At 26.4% G+C, this 6,218-nt stretch overlaps 1 protein-coding gene across 1 annotated transcript in view; it reads right to left on the reverse strand.

Moving 5' to 3' along the window:
* Positions 1-5,272, reverse strand: part of LOC107445920 (myocyte-specific enhancer factor 2-like) — a gene marked incomplete at its 5' end in the record, with an annotated part of 59,195 nt that extends 53,923 nt beyond the window's left edge. Inside the window, 2 exon segments of the mRNA NM_001323815.1 lie at positions 1,240-1,343; positions 5,257-5,272.
* Positions 5,273-6,218: the final 946 nt, after the last annotated feature.

The raw sequence follows: 6,218 nt of genomic DNA on the forward strand, positions 1-6,218 counted from the left end.
TATATATATATATGTATATATATATATATATATATATATATATATATATATATATATATATATATATATATATATATATATATATATATATATATATATATATATATATATATATATATATATACTAAATCTAGTAGTTTTTCGACAATTCAAGAAAATAGTAAGCATTGACATAACTTCATAACTTATAATAAAATACTATCTTTATCCGATGCCAATAGATGGCTCTGTATTACAGCGGGAAAATCATCTCTTCTTAACACGTGCGGAAATGAATTTTGCTTTTCTTTAATGCCTTTCATACTACTTTTTGCTTTCATTCAATGGCTTTAGAAATATATTTAATACTTTAACTGCTTACAATAATAGTGAATAAAATTTTTAAATTCAAATGTCACGTTTTTATATAGAATACAGTTTCATGGTAATTATGCGAGAATTTAGAATTAATATCTGCCGTCAAGTTGAAATAATAAGAAATTATAATTAAATAAATGTATAAAAAAAGGAACTCATATCGAATCCAACGAAGACATTTTATGATTTCATCACCTCATAAAGTCTTAAACATTTTGTCTGTAAATAAAATGTTGAAAAAAAAAAACATTTTTGCGTATTTCAGCAACTTTTTAAAAACTCAAAAATAGTTTTAAGATTTTAAGAAAAAAAATAACTAAAATAGAGAAATAATATATTAAAAAATACTCAAAAAATCCCCAAAACAAAAACAATCGATTAAATTTAACCGAAATATTCTCAATTTTGAAATAAAGAGCAGAGTGTAATGAACTTCTAAATATCCTTTTGGGAAAATGGAGAGCACATCATGTTTCGAAAATTAGTTGTGGTTCGAACAAGGAAATTTCGCGACAAAATGGCCAATCCAGAAAATAATTTCATTCAACCGTAACTTTTACTGCATTTAGTTTCTTAGATATAACAATTAAGCGTTAGTCTACAGAATTGAAGCAAAAATATTTTATAATAGTTAATAAAAAGTTAGAGTAATCTAAAAATTGTCAAATGAACCAAAATATTTTTTAGTTTAAAATTTTAAAAACTAAAAAGATTGACAAATCTCATCTTTATGGTGCTGGGAGTACTGGGGTACTAAATAAAATACACACGAAAATTTAAATTACTGTTGTAAATAATGAACAATATCTATGGGTCGTGAGTTTAATGTTAATAAAACATTTTGATAACATTTCATACTCAATAATCAAAAATGCTAAATACCTTTAATATCTTGTTTTAATGCAGACGAGATTTTCCCATTTATGCTTATTATAGACCACAATAGAAGTACAAGATTAAATCATTCGTTTTTAACAGGGTATAAGCTGCAAAGGAAAATAAATATTTTAGTGCACTTATAATAGGAATTAAACATTTCAAGGAAAATAAAATAAAAATTTAATAATATTTCAAATTATCAATCAACTTACAATTATAAATTATAATGGAAAGAATATTCTTGATTATTAAAAAAAAATTAATTTTAGAAATAATCAATTATCATTTAAAATATTAAATTATTATATGATTTAAAATTGGAAACAATTTAAGAAACTACTATTAAGAACTTTCATTAAGAGTAACTCAGAATAATAATGAAAAATAGACATGGAAGATAAATTGAAATACTTCAAATAATATAGGTAATTTTAGGATGAGCCAATATTTAAAAAAATGTATAAAAATATTACTTGCTTTGTAAAGTTGATCTTATAATTTATATTACAGTGGAAAAAAAGTATGGTCTAACAGAATATGGTAAAATTTACCGTTTTTCTGGCTCTATGGAAAAGCCAAAAAGCGTGGAAATTTTTACCCAGGAGCTTGTGGTTTTTGGTGAAATTCACAATAAAATATATTTTTATTACTATGCTCTTTGGTAGAAAATGTGGTAAAATCAGGTAGTCCAATCCTGTTACTTTAGAGCATGTCATAAAAAACTATTTATTCGGTTTCATTTACTTTTAATTTTTGTACTTTTACTATATGTGTGGTAATAAAAACTATAATTTTAAAAAACAGAATTTCCGGTAAACCATTACCAGAAGGACAGAAAAATTACCAAATGAATGGTTTGAGAACAGCGTATTTTTTACCAGAATTATTATTATTATTTTGACTAGAAATGTTATTACCATACAAGTACGGAAATTTTACCAGAAATATAAATATCTTCTGGTTGGCAAATAGTTAAGTCTCCCTTTCAAAGAAGCAAGCCATATTCACACGCATTCACACATATGGAACGCAGATTTTGTTAATTTCCCCTTCTTTTCTAGTTGCACGTTTATCTGAATTATTAAAAAAAATTTCTTTGCATACTGAATTGAATTAAAAATTACAATGTTTGGTTAAATAAATAAATAAATAACGCCAGTCGTTAATTAGAACCAGCAGTTCATTCACGATAATAAAGTCATAAAACTAGATTGAATTAGCTTATATTATCTTTAAATAGTAAATATTAAAGCAATTTGTCATTAAAAACATATTTTAGTTTTAAAATAAAACAATTGAAAACTATAATGCATTTTTTTTCGAGGGGGGGGGGATACGAACTCAGAAAAGTTAGTTTAACGTTAAGCCACGATGTTGGTATTTTAGAACCATAATATCGTGCAAATTTTAATAATAATTAAACATAATATCGTGTAAATTTTAATAAAACTTACTAGGGTGTTAAATTTGAACGAGTTGAGAGTCCAAATTGAACTATAGTATCATGTAATCAAGTTTAATATAGATTAATGTGCACCATACTATGATTTAATTTGTTACCGTATTAAGATTTCAGTAAATTCATTCGATATTTTTGTCCAAATGATCTATAAGTTTTAATAATGAAACTCTATTCACTATTCCGCTGTATAATCCTTCATTGAGTATAAACAAAAGATGTATAGTTAGGAAAAGTAGATTATCCAGGTTCCAAATCTTGATAATAGTTAAATGCCACTGGAAAACTCCGCCATTAAAAATATTTTTTAATCATATATAAAAATACATTTTTAGAAAACACCGTTTAAGAACCTTATGACTACTTATATTAAACCTAGAAACATAAGAACGCAAATCCCAAAAAGTAAAGTACAACAGTTCAGAAAACCCTGTAAGATTCAGTAAATAATAATTCTTGGTGAAAATGTAGCCCGTTGAAAATTTTTTTAAAAAAATATGTTTAATCTATTTTGAAAGAAAAACAATATACGATTAATGACAATGTCAGCATACATTATTTGGAGTAGTTGTTAAATTTGGTTTCTTAATTTTTATTATTATCGAAATGCATTTTTACAACACTTGGGATGTTTTAAAAAAAAGGTTGTCGTTAAAGGACAATAAGCGCACTATTACTTCGTCATAATCGAAATATTATCAAATTTAATTAATTGGCAATTTTTGAGAAAGATAAAAATAGTGGTTTGTTTAATTCGATACTACTATAAAAATTCCAAAGTTTCTTAATAACTTATACTTCGTTTTATAAATTCAAACAAATTTTGTATGTAGATACATTCTGTAAACATTTAAACTTGCTCAAAAATATTGAAATTAGAAATACATATTTAAACACTTTAAATAAGAAGTGCGAAAAAGTTCCCCAAAAAGGGTGCTAACGCAAAAATAAGTTTTAAGTTGTTTCTGCAGGAAGAAGAAAGTAAAAGCACATTTACAGGGGACTTTTGAAGAGCTTATACGATTTTCCACTCACTGCAATGGCTGAATATATTGAAAGTATTGGATGATCACACTTTAGTACTGTTTAAACAGGATTTCGGAGAAGCCTAAGAACCTTCATATACAGTAGATTTATATGAATAAAGCACTTTACATGAATAAATCTGAGTAGTGAATATTTCCAAAATTGGATATTTCTCTTTCAAGAACTCAAATTGTTACATGAATTGAACTATTGCATTTAAATTGAATGCGTTTATATACACAGTAAAAAAATTCCGAATCAAATTGCGGTAAAAATTACTGGAGTGCAACATCTGTACTATTAATTTTTATCGTAAAATTATATACCGTAATTTTTACAGTAATATTTATTTAATTACAGTGATTCAGTAATTTCACAGTAAATATTACTGTAAAAATTACGGTACATCACATTTTCTGTTCCGTAAAATTTTACGGTATAATAGATTTTACTGCAAAATGCTCTGGCACTTTGAGTGCCGGTCCTTTTAATGCAATTTGATCCAGATTTTTTTTTTACAGTGTATAACATTTCATGGTCTACAGAAGAAGTATTTAAAATTTCTATACAAAACATATTCACATAAAAATATAAAATTACCGACAGTTATATTTTATAATTACGCGAGATAATTAAAAAAATACGGATTTTCGTTGCGCATAGATTTAATTTATAGCTATACAAGTACAGATTTAATTTATAACTATTCAAGATGATAACAACATGAATAGCACGTTAAGCATTGTCACACATTAAAAGGATTATTTTCTTAGAAAACATTTAACTTAAATAAAACTTACGTAAAATTCACTTTGTAATAATATGTATGAATTGTCGACATCGCGCTTCAAACGCGCAGACAGACAAACAATAAAAAGTTTTGTTTACTTTATAAAAATTATACAACTAGGTAAAAAGGAAAGTATTTACAATGACAATAAGCAGGGAATTATAGTGGAATAAATTTAAATATTGAGGACTCAACTATTAAATATTTAAAGTAAGGTATGGAAAATTAAAGATGAAAGGAAAAACTACTGATATTTTTATTGATTGAAGTAATATAAATATTAATAAGATAGAGTTCAAGTGCAAATTGCAAAAAATTGAAAATTTTACCGATGTAATAAGGAAGCAAGGAAAAATAAATTTTTAAAAAGGCATTATATTAATGCGCGAAAAATGGAATTCTAAAAAAAATATGCAAATATAAAATTAAATATAAAAATTAAACTAAAACATTTTCCACAGAAAAATGAAATTAAAGTATTCAAGCACGTGCAATGAGAAAATAACTATTTGAATGTTAGAAAACAAAACCGCGGGAAAATACAAACATAAGCGGGGAAATAAATAATTAAAAAGTTTATAACAAATAATTATTTTACAACCCAATAAAATAATTAAACTTTTTGAAATAAAATATGCCTCAACAAAAACAAAGCATGATAAAGTGAAAAAAAATGAAAACAGGGAAAAGATTTTTGGAGCCAAGAGAGCTGACAAATCTGACAGTAACCAAAAATAGATCTTACCTCCAGTACGCACTAGAGTCCTGCCAAAGTGTGGCCATCCATCGGAAAAGACACAACGTGCATGAGGAGGTAACGCATGCGCATACACTTGTTTGAAACGTCACAAATCGAGAGCCAATAGAAAGTGAGGGAGAATGAGAGAGAGAGAGCTTCTTTACTGCCTTTGGGTCAGGTTCCAACAGAGACCGACAGGTGAATTCTTTTTTCTCTCATTATGTCAGTCCAATATTGGCGCTGTAGCGCTTTAATTTTTGCAGTTCTTCGCGATTAGAGAAGGTCTCGGTCACTACTTCATGACTGACCATGAGGTAATCGAAAAGCGGAACAGAAAAGAGAATTTCTTTCAAAGAAATGTCAAAATGATGAGGATTATATGAGAACAAGGCTCTCGAATGACTTAAAACATGTTTAGAGGATACTACTAGTGACGCTCTAAATTCAATGCTCTCAATACGGTTTCTCGAGCTGATAAAAAATTTAATCATAATTAAAAAAAAAAAAGAAAACGCTTGAGGAGAAAGGAATAGTTTTATTTAATGACTACTAACGTTATTTTTAATTATATTTCCGTTACTTTTACCGATTACATTTAATCGTTATTGATTGCTTTTTTCAAAAAATTCACATTCTCGCATTTTGCAAACAAGTTTGCCGAAACTTGATTTCCCATTTTGTTAAAAATCAAAACATTTATTGTGAAATAATTTATAATTATAAAAGCGTTTTGATAAATTTCTGTCGGTAAGAAAAAGTAATGATTGAAAGCCAGAAAAAAAAGAGCACAATTTATATGATGAAAACACTTTTTTCGAATTATTAAAAATTGTTATACACCAATAATTTGCAAATTTAGTAACTTTTCATACCCAATATTTTTTAAAAAACATATGGGCAAAATGTATCGATATTAATGCCGCAACACTTGAAAGCAACACCAGCAATATAAGAAGCAATTTTTAAAA

The sequence above is a fragment of the Parasteatoda tepidariorum genome, chromosome 11 (assembly GCF_982258835.1).
Source record: "Parasteatoda tepidariorum strain Cologne lab strain chromosome 11, Ptep-v5.0, whole genome shotgun sequence".
Lineage (NCBI taxonomy): Eukaryota > Metazoa > Arthropoda > Arachnida > Araneae > Theridiidae > Parasteatoda > Parasteatoda tepidariorum.